Source organism: Eschrichtius robustus, chromosome 11 (assembly GCF_028021215.1).
Source record: "Eschrichtius robustus isolate mEscRob2 chromosome 11, mEscRob2.pri, whole genome shotgun sequence".
NCBI lineage: Eukaryota > Metazoa > Chordata > Mammalia > Artiodactyla > Eschrichtiidae > Eschrichtius > Eschrichtius robustus.
Genome location: NC_090834.1, coordinates 106,211,272 through 106,229,749, shown reverse-complemented (window position 1 = coordinate 106,229,749; position 18,478 = coordinate 106,211,272). Strand labels below are relative to the sequence as shown.

Genomic DNA, 18,478 nt, shown 5'->3' with positions numbered 1-18,478 from the left:
GAAGTGCAGTAACTGCTGGTTCCTACAGAGCCCTTCTGTGGACACTGTCACACTGAATCTTCACACTGACCCTGGGAAGTGCACTCTGTCGGTCCCTTTCACAGGTGTGGAGACTGAGGCACGCGGAGGGAAAGTGAGGCATCCACGGGCACCCAGCTGATAAGTAACAGCGGTAGGATTGGAACTCAGGTCCACCAGACTCCAGAGCGTGGGCACTTTCATTCCACAGTCCGGCTGCCTCCTGGTGGATCTTGACTTCCGCGTGGCCTTGGACAAGGCATTTCTCCACTCTGTGCCTCAGCCTCCCTACTCACAGTGGGAAGAAGACAAGCCAGGCAGAGTGGGGGCCTGGCACTGCCCATTCCCCTCAATAGCCCAAGCCTGGGGGGGCGGGTCTCAGGGCTCAGAGTCGCAGAGCCATGATGCTCTCGGGCCCTTTGGAGCCTGGTGGTCCAACCCCTTGACCAATAATAGTGGGGAAACTGAGGCACAGAGAGCCCCAGACTCTGACTGGGACGGGGGGTAGGGGAGTGTGTGTGGTCTGTCTCCCTGGGACAGGTGGGCAGTTTCTAGGGGGTACAGTCTAGAGAGGAGGGGAGGGGCTTCCAAGACCCCTGCCGCCCTCTCTCTGCTAGGAGCCCTCTCTCTTCGCTGGCCAGCTCTGAGCAATGGGCCAGCCCCTCCCCTGCTGCTGGATCCAAGCAGGTGGCCCTGCCATGCCGGCCTGACTGCTGGGCTCCCTCCTGGGGTCTGAGGTTAGGCTGCAAGGCTGACAATCTCCAGGCCTCCTCAGCTGGAGCAGGGCTTGTGGAGGGGCTCTCACCCCAGCTTCTCACTCCTTTGCATCCACCCCTTCCCCAGAGAGGGGCCCAGGGAAAGCACATGGGCGACAGACGGCCCTGTCTGCAGGGTCGGGATGGGCAGGGGCTGCACAGGAAGAGGCCCTGGGCTGGGTGGGTGGCAGCCACTCAAAGCTCTTCTTAGCAGCGGGGCCCTGGGGGTCAGACAGGCTGTGGGGTCATTCACCAGAGCCCGGCTCAGGGAAGGCAGGTTAAGAGGGATGGGTGTGAGCCTCTGTGCAGGAGTGTGAGTGTGTGTGGGCACGCAGGAGGTGTGAGCACGGTGCACACCTGTCTCCCGTCCTGACCTGGCTCTGCCACGACTGGGACTGTGCATAACTCACCTGTGGCGGGCTCCAGGCCTGGCCCATCCTGGGCAGCTTCTCTGAGGGAGATAGTGAGCTCCCCCCGGCCACTGAACCTAAGCCCCTTACTCAGGGCAGGGGCAGCCCAGCCCAGTCTAGGAGCCCAGTGGGCCTGCTGGCAGCCAGATTCCCTGAGCCTGAACCAGGCCCCTCAGGTCTGACCACAGAGGAGCATGTTTGAAATCAAGGTCATCCCGGGAAAGCCAGCAGGCAGCTCCTGGGCAGGGCCCGCAGGGACCCTCGTCCAAATTTGATCCAGGACCCAGGGGGGCGTGTCCCTTGAAGGGCAGCTCACTCCACTGCCCCCCACACCAGCTTCTGAGGCGGTTCAGCCATGGCTTCGTCTTTCACTCATCCGTTCATCCACCCTGCGCCACACTGAGCCCCTACCATGTGCCGGGCCCCCTACCAGGACCTGGGGATGCAGGACCTGGGGATACACCTACCAGGTGCCGGGCCCCCTACCAGGACCTGGGGATGAGCAAGACAGACACAACCCCTGCCGTCAGCCATCCCTGCCGCACGGGCCCTCTGACCCCTTGTCCCCGGACCCCACCACTCAGGACCAGCCAGCCGGGCACTCCCCGCGAGAGCAGCCCTGGATGCCCCCCATGGCCCCCTGAAAACTCGGCTCTCCCCTCTGCTCCACCAGGCAGCCCTTGGCAGCCCGCCCCCAGGGAAAGCCCATCCTGGCACCAGCGCCCAGCGGCGTTTGAGAGGACATGTTCCCGCAGCACTTCCCAGGCAGGCATCGTCGGGGTGGAGGCTGGAGGGGCACCAGGGCGACAAGAGCAATTTGCTTCTGTAGATAAACGCCGTTGTCCTCTCCTCCGAAGTGAATCCCCCTTTCTTTTCTCTTCCTCGCTCGCACGCGCTCTCTCTCTTTTTTTTTTACAGTTTGCTAAATCTGTTGTAATCTGGTGCCAACGATTAATTCAGCCAGAGGGAGGGAATGGGGAGCAAAAAACGTGCTGTCACAGAGCTGCTTCTCGGGAGCAGTGCGGACAGGAGCGGCCAGGACCAGCGCCTCGGCCACCCCGGTTTTAAGCCCAGTTTTAATTAAGTACAAAGCCATTCCCCAAAGGCCCAGCCGCTGCCTCCCTGACAGCGAGGCCCACCCCCACCCCCACCCTGTGAGCAGAGCCTGCAGCACCTGGGCCCAGCCACCCTCCGGAAGCCTGGGTCCCGCGCTCTGCCTGGGAGGCAGTGTCCCCTAGTGGTTAGCTGAGCCCCATACAGCTGGGTCCTGGTGCCTCCAGGAGACCCGGCCTTCACTGCCTTCTTCCCCAGCCCCTGACTTGAAGGACATTCAAAGCAGAGGGGGGGGAGGGGTGTCTAAGGAACACCCTTCCGTCACCAGCAGCCCTCCGTCTACACTGGGGCCACTGCCCCCATCACAAACCAGCCCAAATATTCTCCCTCCTGGCCCATCAGAGGCTGGGTCAGGCTGCCCACGCAGGCGGACACACAGCTCTCAGGAACAGGGGACCACCCTGAGCCCAGGAAGCCCACCCTTCCAGGGGCCCACCCAGGAGGACTAGGCAGCCGGTCATTGAGGCAGGCCTGGCAGTCCCGAGAGATGGAGATGGACAGGCCAGCAGAGACCCAGGGAGACAGACCACAAGCTCTGAACAAACTCGCCGTCCAGATGCCTCCCCGACCCCCCAACGCTCCTCACACCTGCCAAGGGGTCCACAGGCAGCCCCTTCTGTTGGTTCTGTCCTCCGGGCTCCTGTTCCCGTCCCTTCTCCTCACTGACTCCTGCTCCACCTTCACGTCCTTGGCTCGAGCACCCCGTTCCCGGATCCCGGGCCCCAGCAGGCTCCCCGGTCACCCCACCTCAGAGGGCTGCCTTCCTGCCTTCAGAGCCCAAGGCTCCGAGGTGGGAGGGAAAGTAACTGATTGCAGTCTGACCCCCAATCCCAACTGTAGCTCCCCGAGAGCAAGACTTAACAGCTGCTCTTGTTTTCCCTTTCCCCCAGAGCCGGCACTGCACCTGGCCCACAACCGGTGCTCAACACGAATGAATGAATGTATGAATGAACGGGCAGGAAAGGAAGGAGGAAGGGAAAGACAGAAGAGCCAGGGAGCCAGGGGTGCCCAGCAGGACACCTTGTGAGCCAACCCCCCATCCCCACAGCAATGCCTGTGGCCGACCTCCCCTCCCCCACACTCACTGCCCACCCCCCCATGTCCCCCCGCCCCAGCTCTGCGGGGTGGGAGGCAGCACGAGCAAGGCCACGGTGGGAGTTTCAAAACCCAGGGCTGCAGTGAATCCAGCAAACAACTTCCACAAGGCAAGTCGAGGCCCCCGAATGCTGACATCATCCGCAGAGCCGCTGACCCCAGGGAGCGGCTGAGCTCTGGGGGCCGCAGGCGGCGGTAAACAGACATCCACCCGCCGCTCAGGCAAACAGGCCTGCACAAACACAGCCCTCTCCATGGAGCTCTCTCCGCTCCAGCTGCTTCTAGGGGATGCCAGGCCGGCGGGGCGGGGGGCGTGATGTGGAGCATGGCAGGAGCACCCTGGGGTCACACTGTCCATTCCCCTGTCTTTTCCTCCAGCCATCCCCCCACCCTGGCCTTCTTGGGGTGACTGCCTCGTGGCAGAGGAAAGCATACAGCTGCTTCATGTCTGGTACAAGCCGGAGCAGGCCTGAACTTTGTCTCGGGGAGAACAACCCAGGTTCTGGGGAGGTGACCCCCCAAACGCACACATCAAGGGCAGCAAGCAGGCCTGAGGCCCGTGCCAGCCCCACCCTTCCAGAGCTTTTGCGGCCTCTCCGGATGGTGGGCACCCTGGGGCACCCACCACCCATCCCACTGCAGGCACTTAAGACCCCCCAGCCACGCCCACACGCCTCACACCCCCCCTGGTCCATACGCTCGCAGCCCACACAGCCCACACACCCCATCCCGTGAGGGATCCAAGACAAAACCCCTCAGCCTCACCCCTGTTGCTCCTGGACACTCCCACTGTCACTGGAGCTGACACCCCAGCCAGCTGGCATGTGAGATCCCACCCGGAATGGACTTCGGTGGCTGCGGCGGGGTGCCGAGGCATCCTTCCTGCTACTCCAAGGCCTGAAGAAGCTGAAAGCCCTCAGCCCAGCGTGATCCAGGGGTGGGGACCCCAGGGGGCAACGCATTGCTAGGCATAAACTCTGCTAGAAGCTTCATATGCATCATCTCACAGTGGGTGCCCCAAGGTGGGAACTGCTATTACCCCACTTTACAGATGAGGATATTGAGGCCCAGTGAGATCCAGTCACTGGCTCGAGGTCAGCAGGCCAGGCAGAGAACCCTCCCCAGGAACCACAAGTCCCTAGGACCCTGGGGCAGAAGGGCTGGCCCAGCCAGATCCCCCCCCGCACAGCCCCAGACAGGCCCCATCTCTGAGATCAGGCCATTTCTCAGCCCTGACTCCAGGGCACCCTGGCTGGCTGGGGAGGTGGCTGCCAGCAGGTCCCCAGTTCCCCGCGGACACACAGTGGGGCCATCTACATCTCAGGGCAGGGCCTTCACCCACTCACCGCAACTCCTGAGCCATCTGCCCCTTCCCCGGGCAGGGGGGCAACCTGCCTTGCCCCGCCCAGCCCTGCCTCCCTGCCGCTGTCCCACCTGACTGGGCAGAGGGAGCTCTGCCCAGCGGGCCCCAGGGGCCTCATCCTCCCCTGCACCAGAGCAGCCACTTCCTGACAACTGCCCCTGTACTGGGCCTCTGCAGGCAGTCAGCAGGCTCCGGGCCTTCCTCACTGTCCCTCAACACCCACACTCAGGGTGCCCACCCATTCTCACAGGGTGGGAGAGCCGTTATATCCCCCTGTGCAGGCAAGGAAGTGGGTCCCCAGAGGTACAGGCCTGGGGTCACCCAGTGGGTGACACAGGCTCAGCCACCAGACCTCAGTCTGTGCAGAGCTGAGTCTTGCAGGCCAACGCCCTCCCCCACAGAGCCCTGGCAGCAGGTGATGCGATGGGGCGGCAGCAGCCCTCCCGCCCACCGTCTCCTTAGAGACCAGCTGGGTGGACCTCCCAGGGGCTCACGACGACGGGGGGCCTCAGAGGAGGTACGAGGGGGGACACCAAGAAGGGCGCTGGTGCTGAGGGTCACCGTCAGGCTGATGTCTACCAACAGGCCCCTGGCTGGGGGGAATCTGACCCCCCCAGCCCTCCAGGTGCCCTCAGCCCTCGGGGACCCCTTCAACAGGAGCAGGGCATCTGTCCACCTCACCCCATTTTATAATGCATCCTGTCCCCGCCAAACTCAGCCTCAGGAGGTGAGTACACTCAACAAGGCAAACTGAGGCTCAGAGAGGCAGGGACTTTCAACCAGTAAGTGGTAGAGCGAAGGCACACAGACCGGGGCTTAGGGGACATGCTACAGGCTACAGCAGCCCCGGGGCATGCCTGGCTCAAACTCATGCCGGGGAGGCTTTTTACAGAAAAGTGTCCAGCCCTGTGTCTGTGTGAGGTCAAGGGGCCAGGGACGTGCACAGAGGCCACCCCCCGCCTCCATACACAGACCCTCTGTCTGCCCTCCTCTCTCCTGCTCTCAGACTGGCCCATGTCTGACCCTTCAGCCAGGATGTGACAGCCCCTCGGCTCTTCCTGTCCCTCACACTTACCAGGGCCCCCTCTCTGCCTGCTCAGCTGGGCAGTACTCCCTCCCGGGCATGGGCCCTGGCAGCTCAGGCCATTTCCATTTAAACCTCTGAGGAAGCCCTGAACAGTCACCCACGGAGTCGGCACCAGCTGACAGGTGATGTTTGCGCCTCTCCTCCTGGGGCTGGCAGGAAGAGATGCAGTTGGCTTTCACTCCAGAAACCTGAGCCTGGAGCCCTTGAGCGTAGCCACCTTCCCCACGGCTGCTGAGCAGAGAGGGGCATGCCCCAGCCCACATCCCTCTGCCAGGGGCATCCTGCGTTCTGTGGGGCTCTGAGCCCCACACAGGCAGCCGCCTCCCCAACTCCTGAGCCACCTGGGGAGGGAGAGAGAGACTGGTCTCTGTCCTCCCTGAGGATGCAGGGGCCAGGGTGGGGCAGGGCAGGACCCAGATGCCCCCCACCTCTGCCCCCAGCCTAGGCTTTATTTATTCACATCAGGTCTCCGGCTTGGGCTACAAGGGCCTCGCACAGCCCAGCTGGGCTGTGTTCTCTTAAAACCACACGCCCCAGAGAGCCTCACAGCCCTCGGGGCCGCCGGGAAGCCTGGGGCAGCTCCCTGATGTCGACGCTCCACAACTTTCTCCTCCTCGGAGAGCTCTGATCAGCCAGGGCTCCCTGCAGCTGGGCAACACACTCCCCAGTCCCCCGGGAGGAGGGGTATGCGCCCGGCCCCTGGCTGTGGGGGGGGGTCACCGGCTGCCCCCGGCCTCCAGCCCAGAGGTCCCACCGTTCTAGCCGCCAGGTGCACCGCCCTGGTCTCCTGCCCCGCACAGGGCTGACAGTCTACCGCGCGCACAGGGAGGGAAGTTGGAGGCTGCTTATGCCCCCCTTGAAGTCGTTTTAAAAATAAAACCTCGCTCCAACCGTGACTCACGCGGCTGGTGGGGACGGGAGCGCGGCGCCCGGGCCGGCAGGCTGCCTCTCTTCGCGTGCGCCAAGCCCTCTGGTTCCCGGGTACTAGACCGGAGCCGGAACAGTCCAGCCCAGCTAGGCGACCCCCGCGGGCGGGGCCGTCACCCTGGGGGCGCAGCGAGGTCTCGGACCGGGGCTCCCGCCGAGCCCCCGCCCTTTCCAGCCTCTGCTGGGGAGAGTGGAGCCGCCGGCCGCGCACCCCGCGCCTCCCCGCGGCGGAGCCAGCGCCATGGGTACTCGGCTGTCGACTGGGGGGGCCCCCCTCCCGAAATCCCAAAGGCTGCGCGGTCCCCGCGGCGGCCGGGCAAAGCCGGGCAGCCGGATCCTGCGGCGCCTCCCTGCACTCTCCCACCCCGCCCCGCTGGCCCCGGCGTCCCGTCCCGCACGCTCGGACCCCGGCCCCCGCCCCGTGCACCCACCCTTACCTGCTCAACGGCCAGGGAGGCGGGTCTCCTCGGGAAACTTTGCGGCGACGGCTGAAGCCTCAGGGGTTATTCCAAGGAGCGGGCGGGAACTGGAGCCGGAGGGCGCCCACGGGGGCCCGGGAGAGGAGCCCCCGGCGCGCGGCGGGGCGCGGTGGCGGGCCCGGGGCTGGGGGCGCGCGGCGGCGCATCTGCCCGGCTCCGGCGCCCGGCGGAGCCGCGGGGGGCGTGCGCGGGGGTGCGCCCGGCGGCCGGGGTGCGTGTGCCCGGGTGGGTGCGCTCGGTGGGGCGAAGGCCAGCAGCAGGGCTTGCGCGAGCGGCGGCGGCGAGCAGGGCGCGGGGAACCAGGCTGTGCGGCCGCCTCTCCCCTCGCGGCGGCGGCGGCGGCGGCGGGGGCCGTGCGTGCAGGCGCGGAGCGGGGAGGGAGGGGAGGAGGGGGGAGGCAGCGGGCGGGGAGGAGGTGACGGGGGCGGGGGCGCCGCTCTGCGCACTGGCCGGCGGGACCGGGCGCGGGAGGCTGCGCCGCCGCGCGGGGACTCGGGCCCAGCCTGGGAGAATCGGCCTCCGCGTCCCCCTCCTCCTGCCCTCGGCTAAAATGGATGGGGAGGGTGGGGAGGTTGGGGTGTCGGTCCTCAGTGCGCGGGGGGGGGTCTGAGGAGGGAGGCTCCCAGAGCCAGCCTCCAGCGCGGGGGCGGGGAGAGAGAAAAGCGTTCTCCCTCACGTGCGCCTCCCCTTACACCCCTCCTCTCTGCACTCATTCATTCATCCTTCCAACCATCCGTCCATTCATTCATTCACAAACAGTTACCCACCATCTACTCAGCGCGCCAAGGTAACCCCTTCCTCCCTGCCTGGCTCGCCTTCCCCGCGGGGACCCCCTCGTCTGGCTTGCTCGCCTTGCTCCACCAAGCTGCCTGAGCAGGCAGTGCCCCGGGTCAGATCCCAGCCCCGCCTTTCCCTACATTAGCTGACCGTGACCTTGAGCAAGTTACTTAATCTCTCTGAATCTCAGTGTCCCCTGTTGTAAAATGGGAGCATTAACAACCTACCTGCAAGGGTTAACAGGAGGGTTGAAGGAGACCTTGAACAGAAAGGTGGCTAGGGCCATGCCTGGCACACACTGGGGACTAAGGAGATGTCTGCACCTGTTGTGTGGGGTCTGGTGCGGGCGTGAGGGTGCCGGTGGACCAGACCTCCCTCCTCTGAGCCTGGAAAGTCCCCATGCTCTAGGCCTTCTCTGGGGTACTAAGGAGCTCTCTGTCTGCCTGGCCTCCCCCTGGCCAGACCTTCTTACTGAGCTCAGTCATCGGGCCCTGCAACCCTTTCCCTGGAGGGCTGCTCTGAGTGAGTCCTTGCCTCTACCTAGAACCCCACCGCCTCCACCTAGGCCCCACTGTTTGCCAGTCCACACCCAGAATGCCCACAGTCTGGCTGGGACGCCTCCCCCCAGACCCATCCCAGCACCTCCCACCCACTGTCCCAACTGCAGGCCCGTGTTAGACCCTTCCCGGAGCCCAGCACTCCCTGTGCTTTGCTGTCCTTCAATGCCTGGCCAGGCCACCCCTCCCCTGGGATGACCTCCCGGCTTCTCCCTGGGAGAAGGTCACCATAAGGTATACTGGCCCCCTCTCCCCCCGTCCTGTGCTCTCCCGGCCCTCTCGCCCCCAGCCTGGGAGCAGGCTGAGGCCTTGCCTGAGGCTGCTGCCTCTCCTCACTGTGAGCACCCCTGCCTTGGCCCTTCTTGCCTCTCCCTCCTCACCCCTCCCTTCCCATTTCCTCCCCTTATCTCCCTCTCTTCCTTCCCCTGCTTTATACTCAATTCACCAAACAGCGATTTTTTTCCTCTCAACTTTTATTTATTGTCCAAACAGCATTATACCAACAATAAAGGAAAGAAAAATCACCCACACCGCCACCATCCTGTGGCGTCAACAGCCTCCATTCCTCCGCTCCCTTCCAGGCTTGTCCATGCACTGTTGGCTGTAATTTTTACAGAGCTATGGTCTCCGTCCCGCCTCCCCAGACCCCCAGATGGACGTGGGGGCCCTGGGGCTCCATCTTCCCTCCATCGTGGCACTTGGCGTGTTGCTCAGGAATTATGTGTGTCTTTCTCCTCTTCTAAACTGAATCCCTTGAAGGAGGGACCCCTTTCCATCCCTGCCACCCCCATGCCAAGCACAGGGCTGGCACAAAGCAGGCACTCACAGCCTCGGAGTGGAGTGGATGGCATGGATATAGCGGTTTGACAGGTTGCACTTAGATATCAAAATATCTTCTTCATAATAGTGGTTTTAATGGCTGCATGATATTCCATTGAGCTGATGTACTTGGTGGCTACACACAGTTCAGGGAATATGGAGGTCTACCGTGCCAGGTGCTTTTTGGGTACCAAAGACCAAAGGGGATCAGGCCTTGCTGTACCTTGCCCTGGCAAAGCTGGAAATCCAGCCGGGGGATGGCCATCTAAATAGTTTTGGCTTAGCAGGAGCTTGCTGAAACAGACATCATTACCACGTGACCCCTGGACACAGGGGCCAAGTCAACTGCAAGATCCAAGGATGGCTTCCCAGGGGAGGTGGCTATTGAGCTGGTCTTGGAAGGTAGGGAGGAATGTTCTTGGCAGACACTAGAAGCTCATTTCAGCTTGTTCTCAGGGGCTATGATGTGAAAGAGCCTGGGGTTTGGAGATCTGGAATTGTTGGTTGGAGCTGGGGGTTAGGAGTCAACGGAGACCATGGTGGAAGATGAGGTAACTGATGTCAGCCAGGCCAGGTATACAGGGCCTTGGACAAGCCTGGAGAGTCTGGCCTTTATCTTGGAAGGAGTAGGGTGCCAGGGAGGATAAGTACGGCAGAGGCACTGTTGGCTATGAGATTCAGAAAGATCCCTCGTTCATTCAACAAACACTTGCTGAGCCCCTGTGTGCTGTGGGGCTCCCTGAGGGCATGGGTTGGTGGGGCCCTGGCCCAGGAAGACTGAGCTAGTCTTCGAGCCAGGCAGTCACAGAGGTGCTCTCAGCACGAGGCAGCACATGTCACGCAGGGACAATTTGTGGCTTCAGCCGTGGGCTCGCCAAGCCCCAGCTCCCCAGCTCCCAGGGCGGCAGTAACCCAGGCAGTGTCTGGCATCCAGGTGCGGTGGGCCCTATGCTGGGCAGCCAAGGTCACGCTGGCCCCGCCTGCAGCACCTCGCCTCCCCACCATCTGCCCACCTTCTTGGGAGTCCTCGGATGTGGATTCTGCTCACCACCTCACCACTTCCCCGCTGCTGACCCCGGGCACTATCGCAGCCTCCCTGTTCCTTATCTTAATGGGGCCATCACAGACCTCCTAAGGCTGCTGTGACAGTCTGATGAGGCCCCAAGAGGAAAAGTGCTTTGTATACTGTGAAGTGCGGCCAACAACACAACTCACCATGATTAGACTGTTGTCAGCCAAGGTTGTGCCACCCTTGGCCCTATTTGGGCTTGTTCCGGGCTGGGGGCAGCAGAAGGGACTACCTGACTCAAGAGAGGGGTAGGGTCTGCCCCACTGGGTGGTCAGTGGGCATCACCAGGGACCCCCTCGCCCCAGGCTCAGTGCTGGGCATCCAGGAATGAAGCCCCCTGAGGGAGTGGTCAGGGATCAGCACCACTGAAAAGGCCAAGAGCTGCTGTTCAGAGGGCATGACCTTGGACTTCAGCCAGCCGCCCAAGAGTCAGAGGCTCAGCCTGCCCCACAGGCCCCAGCTTGGACATCATCTCCAGGGAGGATAGACCTCCAGCCTCTCACCTGGATCCAGAGAGCCACCTAATGGACTTTCTGCCCCATCTGTGGGTGCTTGGTCTTGAAGATCACTGCCCTCCAAGATCCCCAGGGTCCACTGCATCTGGGGGTACCTGATTGGGGGGGGGGGACCCAGAGAATCGCAGTCACTGAATACCTGGCCATCCCAGACTGTGGTCTCCTGGTGACGCCCAGGGGCGCCCTGATATGTTTCCATGACTCGTGGGCGTGGGGCCTGTGGGTAGGCTGGCTGTGCACATCTGGCTGGGAACAGTTCTCACCAGAAAGTCTCAGCGGCTTCTCTGATCCAAGTCCTAACACCACCACGCTCTCTCTTCTGCCACTGTGCACTAAACCTTTCCATCCTGCACAGCACAGAGGGTTGGGGGCTTCTCCCCATAAGCACAGGGTCAGGGTACAGGAGAGGCAGGGGTGGCCCCCAGGGCAGAATTTCAGGGACAGCAAGGCCCCAGCCCAGGCGGAAGTCCCAGAGAGGGTGCTCCAGGGAACAGGCACAGCAGGGACAAAGTTAGGTAGGACAAAGCCAGCAACTCCCGAGGACAGGTGCTGGGAGCAGTGGGGAATGGTGGCCTGGGGCAGCTGGCCTGGGAAGCCGCTGGCCAGGCCGGGAGCACACCCGCTCCGCCTTGTCCGGGCGCTGAATCAGGGGTCCCGCTTCCCTGCACTCTCCCGCCTCTCCAGACCAAGCCAGCTCCTACTCACCTCTCAGCCCAGGGCTTGACCATCGTGTCCTTTGAGAGGCCTCCCTGAACCCATTTTTCCCAGTTGGGTCACCTTGTTCTCTCTGACCCCTCAGCTTCTCCTTGGTAGCACTTAGCTCAGTCTGTGATTATGCATGGTTTGTGTGCTTCCATTTTTCATCTACTAGACCAAACTTTCACATCTCTGAAATCGGGGCGTGGCTGGTAGTGTGTTTTCCTCCTCAGTTGTACATGAAGCCATGGTGAGACTCAGAATCGATGGAGCCCGTGTTCAGTGTCGTGTGTGTCTGTCTCTCCCAGTAGACTGTGAGCCCCTTGGGGGCACATCCTGGGCCTCTTGTGGTCCCCACGTGTCCCCAGCACCTGCTGCAGTGCCGGGCACCTGGGGAGAACAATCAGGCGTTGCTGAGTGTCAGGCTGGAACAGCCCTGCAGGGAACGGTGACAGAGCTGCCCAAGGCCAATCGTGATTCCTAAAAATGCCCCAAGATGATGGTTCCAGGGGTTCAGAGGGGCGCCAGACACACTTCCAGCTACTGGAGTATGGCAGGGTAGGGTCCTGATGTGTTTGTATGAGTTGGGGGTGATGGGAGGTGAAGGATGGCGATCAGAATGGACAGATACCACTCCAGGCCCCTGGGTGGGTGGGGAGGAGTACGCCAGAGAGAGTTAGAACCAGGCCTGGGGAGAGGCAGGACCATGCCACCCCAGGGGCAAGGTTCCCCACCAGCCCACCCTCCCCTGCCCTGGCAGGACTGAGGCTGCTGTCCAGGCTTGTCTCTGATGGGCCCTCCTCTCCCTTGGGAACCTCCTCTTCCCCCCACAAATGACATCACCACCACCCCATCCCCCATCTCCTCCAGGCACCTGGGGCTGCCTGTTGCTCCCTGCCTCCCTCACCCACTCACTCCTAGGCCATTATTCCCAGAAGTAATGCTTCTGATGGTGATTTAAGCATTTCTTGACTCTGGCTATCATTCACCTGTTACACACATCCCAAGTCAAGTTCAGGAAGGGAGACCTGAATTGTGTCTTAAAGGACATTCCAGGACTTCCCTGGTGGCGCAGTGGTTAAGAATCCGCCTGCCAATGCAGGGGACACGGGTTCGGGCCCTGGTCCGGGAAGATCCCACATGCCGCAGAGCAACTAAGCCCCTGTGCCACAACTACTGAGCCTGCGTGCCACAACTACTGAAGCCCGCGCGCCTAGAGCCGTGCTCCGCAACAAGAGAAGCCACCGCAATGAGAAGCCCGCGCACCGCAACGAAGAGTAGCCCCCGCTCGCCGCAACTAGAGAAAACCCGAGCGCAGCAACAAAGACCCAACGCAGCCAAAAATTAATTAATTAATTTTTAAAAAAGACAGTCCAAGTGGAGGGACCAGCCTGTGCCAAGGTACAGAGGGCCAGATGGGGAGCAGCTTGTGGGCAGAGGGCTGTGGGAAGGAGAGTCAGAGGCGAGGCCAGAAGTACAGGCCTGATCAGGAAGGAAGTTGGAAGAACGAGAACATCCCCAAGATGCTGGGGAGCCAGAGAGCACTGTCTGCCTGATTGCCCGAGGAGGTGGAAGGCGGGGGCAGGGTGGAGGATGGTGGGGTAGAAAATTCGGGGTTTTGAGGTTGGAGGCTCAGAAACCTCTGCTGGAGCCCGGCTTCCCCTGACAACCCCTCCACCCCACCACTGCCTCTCTGACCCCCTGCAGACCTCCTTCTCCGGGCTCAGAACCCCACCCTCCCCCTCAGCTCCCCTCTCTCCCACCCCTGCCCCCGTCCGAGTTTACTGCCTTGGTCCCCACCACCACCCAGGGGCTCTTGAGGCCCGATGCCCTGTGTAGGCCACCTCCCCGGGGACTCAGACAGTTCCTGGGCCCTTCCCCTTTGGTCCCCTTTGGTCCTCTCTGTCCTCCCAACAGGCTCCAACACCTCAGGGCAGCTGAAGCCACTGAAGATCAGACGGGGTGTCCTGAGCCTGGGTTCCCCCTCCTGAGTCCTGGTGGAGCAGAGCTGGGGTCCAGGGCTGGGGTTGGGTGGGGTCACTCAAGGCCCCTCGCCTGCCTGGCACAGGTGCAGCCAGGCCTGGCAGGTTCTGAGCTCAGGACACTTCTGAGACTGGGTGCTGGGAGGAGCCACAGACGAGGGGTGGGGAAGGAGGGGGAGGGCTCCAGTGACTGTGGGGGGATGGGGTTGCCCAGCAACCACCACGCTGCCTCTGCGAGGAGGGATCCTTAAAGAGCTGAGCAGAAGAGTCTGGGCTTGGAGGGGCGGAGGCACGGCCTCGCGTACCAATGGCTGCCTGCCACCCGGCCTCCCCCTCCTCCTCCCTCCAAGAGTGGAGCTCCAGCTGGGAGGGTGGCAGGACTGGGAGGAGGGGTGCCCAGCCCAGGGGGACCTGAGGCAGCTGGGCCTGGAACCACACTGGTGTCCTATCTTGTCCCCACAGGACACAACCTGGGAGGGGGCAAGAAGGCCGCCTTGAGGCCCTCAGGACAGGGGACACCCTGGGCTCCCGGACCGCAGGGCCTGGGACAGGAGGAAACTGGGACTCCTCAGCACCACCCCTGGCCCTCCCGCCAAAGGAGCTCTAGTTTTAGACCCAGATGAAACCGCCTCTTCCCAGCTGAGTGACCTTGAATGGGCCACCTCCCCAACCGCATGTCCTGAGTGTCCCAGAGGGCCAGCTGCAGGACTGGCAGGCCTGACAAGGCTGTGTCTGGTGGGTGGAGTTTCTAAGGAAGTCCTTCCTGGTGTCTAACTTAAATTCCCTGTACAGCAAAGGCTGGCTGCCTTTACTCTGTCTTTTTTTTTTTTTTTTTTATAAATTTATTTATTTATTTTTTATTTTTAGCTGCATTGGGTCTTTGTTGCTGTGCACGGTCTTTCTCTAGTTGCGGCGAGCAGGGGCTACTCTTCATTGTGGTGCGCGGGCTTCTCATTGCGGTGGCTTCTCTTGTAGAGCATGGGCTCTAGGTGCGTGGGCCTCAGTAGTTGTGGCACGTGGGCTCAGTAGTTGTGGCTCGCGGGCTCTAGAGCGCAGGCTCAGTAGTTGTGGCGCATGGGCTTAGTTGCTCCGCGGCATGTGGGATCTTCCTGGACCAGGGCTCGAACCCGTGCCCCCGGCATTGGCAGGCGGATTCTTAACCACTGCACCACAGGGAAGCCCCTTTCCTCTGTCTATATCAGAAGAAGGGAATGTCTGTTTGGTCTCAGTACCACACCTCATGTTCCAAAAGCAACAACTAGCGTGAGGATTCAGCTGTGTGGTCTTCTTCTAGTTCCTTTCCTTTTAGGGCCTCGGTTTCCCTGTCTATACACAGAGGGGCTGGACTAGATCAAGGTGTGCCTCGCTGGGGTCCAAGGAGGCACCTCTGGACTTCTGCCGCCCTCTCAAAATCACTGGGAGAGCTCCCTCCCAGCTTCCTGCAGTGGTGGAAGATGGGGGTGGGGGGCATCAAGGGGGCCAGAGCCCTGCCATTTCCTCACACCAAGGTGCTCCTTCCATCGACTGGATTGAGCCAGTCCTGTGCCCGATCCAATCCTGTCTCCCGTGGTCCTCTAATTGGTCCCTGTGGGTTTAGCATCGCCTCTCTTCCTGGCCCTCCATCAACCCATCCTCGGCCACCACCGTCCCTCCAGCCCCTGCCTCCAGGTCCACTCCCTCCAATTTGCTCCCCCTCAGCTCTGAGGAGCAGCCTTCTAAAGTGCAAGCCTGACCCTGCCACCCCCTCACTCTAGCACCTGCCATAGTTCCCCATGGCCGTGCGAGAAGGCTCAGGGCCCCATGGGCCTGGCTACCTCTCTGCCCTCACCTCGGGCTCACTCCCCTCTGGACATTTCAACCAGATGGGGCTTAAGCCACATCTGCTGAATGAATGAATGTCACTGAGAGCAGAGCTTCAGTGCCGGCCGTGCTGGCCTCCGGAGCACAGGAATGACCAGAGCAGACCAGGCCCTCTTCCACAGGCTGCCATGCTGGTAATAAACCAGCAAATAAATGAGAGGACGGGATCACTACAGGACCATGACGTGCCCTCTGAAGGAAATAAACAGGGTGATGAGGAACAGGGTGGGAGGCACTTCAGGGGAGGACTTTCAGTGGAGGTGACATTTTCATTGAAGACCTGAAGGATGAGCAGGAGACAGTTTGGAAAGAGATGGAGGAGGAGTGTGCCAGGCAGAGGGAGCAGTATGTGCAAAGGCCCTGGGGCATGAAAGAGCCAGCCCTATCCAAGGAAGAGAAAGAAGTCCAGGAAATTGGGGAGAATGGAGCGTGGCATGCAGCCATGCATTTGTGGAGGGGAGTATGGATTTTATTCTAAGTGTAATAGGAAGCTATTTGAGAGTTTTAGGCAGGGAAGTGACATGATTTAATTTATATTTTAAAACGATCATCTGAACAACCACTTTGGAGAACAATTTGGCAATAACTAGTAGAGTTAAAGATGTGCATATACCACAACCAGCAGTCCCACTGCCAGGCGTATAGGAGACAAATTCCAGCACATGGGTTCACGGGCCGCGTGCAAGATGCTACTGCAGCTGGGTTTGCAAGAGACAAAACTGGGCACGCTTGACTGGTGGTCAGTGGGAGGACGGGTGGAAGAGTGTGGGACAGTCCCAGCCTGGAATATTACATAGCGGTGAAAGCAGACCGACCAGAGCAGGCTGGGCCTGCCGGATAAGCCTCCCAAGCCTCCACAAAGGGTAGCAGCCAATCCTAGAGTTCCACTTTATATAAAACTAAGACACGATGGGCTTCCCTGGTGGCACAGTGGTTGAGAGTCCACCTGCCAAATGCAGGAGACGCGGGTTCGAGCCCTGGTCCGGGAAGATCCCACATGCCATGGAGCAACTAAGCCTGTGCACCACAACTACTAGGCCTGCGCTCTAGAGCCCGCGAGCCACAACTACTGAGCCCACGTGCCGCAGCTACTGAAGCCTGCACGCCTAGAGCCCCTGCTCCACAACAAGAGAAGCCACTGCAATGAGAAGCCCACACACCGCAACGAAGAGTAGCCCCGCGCACCGCAACTAGATAAAGCCGCATGCAGCAACGAAGACCCAACGCAGTCAAAAATAAATTAATTAATTAAATAAATCCAAAAAACAAAAAATTAAAACACGAATACCTGGGTAATAGCCTGTTGAGGGGTATACATAGTAAAACTCTAAAGAAAATACATGCCCGATTCAGGGTGGTGGGTTCCTCTGTCGGGGAGGGGAGGGGAGGGGAGGGCTTCAGCTCTTCTATGACATTGTATTTGTTGGGCTGTTGGTGGGTCAAGGGGCCGTGTGTGTGTGTGTGTGTGTGTGTGTGTGTGTGTGTTCAATAGAAAAGGAGCCCCGGTTGCTGAAGAGGACGGAGTGGAGGGTGAGGGCCAGCAGAGGAGCTGCCCAGGTGGGAGGAGACGGTGGTTGGACCTCATGGGGAAGTTAGAAATGCAGCCCCAGACCTGCCCTGCTGTTCCGAACCTGCACTCTTTCCTCCTCCCAGGCCGTCATTTGTTTTCTGCTCCATTAGCCCTGGTTCTCTCCTTTCAGGAAGAAAACTGAAGCTCAGAGAGGGCAAGGGGCTGCCTGGGATCACCCAGCAAGCTGGGGGTAGAGGAACCTGTGACCCTTCCTGAGGGGTAGGGGGGCCTCTCCAGCTGGGGCTGAGCAGGGGGTCAAGGCTGCCTGCAGGACACACCCACACCGCCCTGGGAGCAGTGGAGAAGCAGCCTCTCCAGGCCCCTCCCCCAGAGCCTATTCCCCTCGTCGTCCACTCTTCCACCCGCCAGGGCTCCCTTGGGCCCCAGCCCCTCGTTCCTGCGTGGCTGGAGACTGTGCCCGCCCGGCTGGCTGGGGCCCAAGTCATCTCTTGGTAATTGGGTTTCAGGGATGTTTGTGGTTATGCTAATGGTGGGACGCTGAGCGCTGGGACCCCTGGCTCCTGGGGGAGGGGAGGCCCAGGCAGCAGCCAGGGTCCCACAGCACTGCAGACTCAGCACTCCCTCAGAAATCAGACTGCCTGATTCAAAGCCTGGCTCCCTTGAGCAAGTCATGCAACCTCTCTGAGCCTCTATTTCCTCATCTGTAAAGTGAGAAAAATAATAGTACCCTCTCATTAGGCTCTCCAGGGAGGGAAGGGTAAAATGAAAGAATCCACTGAAAATATTTGGCCCAATGCCTGGCACAAAGAATTTGCTCGATAAATGTGTTATTAACTATTTTTTGTTTTTGTTTAAAGTCTAAAAGTTCCTCCAGGAAAATGTGAACGGGGGCTAGCCAAATCTGTGCAATGAGCTAATGGGTGACTCACTTTTTCTTTTGCTTTTTATGTATATTATCCAATTTGGGGCAATGAACATGAATTTCTTGCAAGACAAAATACCAATATGTGGAAGGTGTCCAGGGGGCTTGGAGAATGGGTGTTGTGGGAGGGTGGGATCCAAGAGTTTGGGGTCCAGCTTGGGGACCGCCAGCTGGGAGGTTGGGTCTCCAGGGGCAGAGCCCAAGGAACCCAGGCAGGAGGGGACAAAGGAGGGGCCTAGGCCAGCAGGAACCGCAGCCAAGTCACCTGCTTTGAGCTTAAATGGCTGACTGGGCAGCTTTTGTAGGGAGAGGCATGGGGGTGGGATGCCCGGGGTAGGCCAGGGAGGGGACTGCAGAACCAGAATGGACGTGGGTGAAGGGGCAGGAGTGAGGGAGGCCCATCTGAGGTTCAGGAGAGCCGAGGAAGGGGGGGGCCTGGCACAGGGCCAGTGGGAAGGAGGAGGCTGAGGGGGAGACTCTGGAAGAGGGAGCCCAGCTGGGTA

The 18,478-nt window shown here is 60.9% G+C and overlaps 2 protein-coding genes across 3 annotated transcripts in view; one reads left to right on the top strand and one right to left on the bottom strand.

Moving 5' to 3' along the window:
* The window catches only part of FLRT1 (fibronectin leucine rich transmembrane protein 1), a 75,520-nt gene extending 68,236 nt beyond the window's left edge, over nt 1–7,284 (bottom strand). Inside the window, exon 1 of the mRNA XM_068555125.1 lies at nt 7,206–7,284. The gene's annotated coding sequence lies outside the window, so the exon portion shown is untranslated. The remainder of the gene's footprint in view (nt 1–7,205) is intronic.
* Nucleotides 1–18,478, top strand: part of MACROD1 (mono-ADP ribosylhydrolase 1) — a 151,820-nt gene that overhangs the window by 109,342 nt on the left and 24,000 nt on the right. The window lies entirely within an intron of this gene.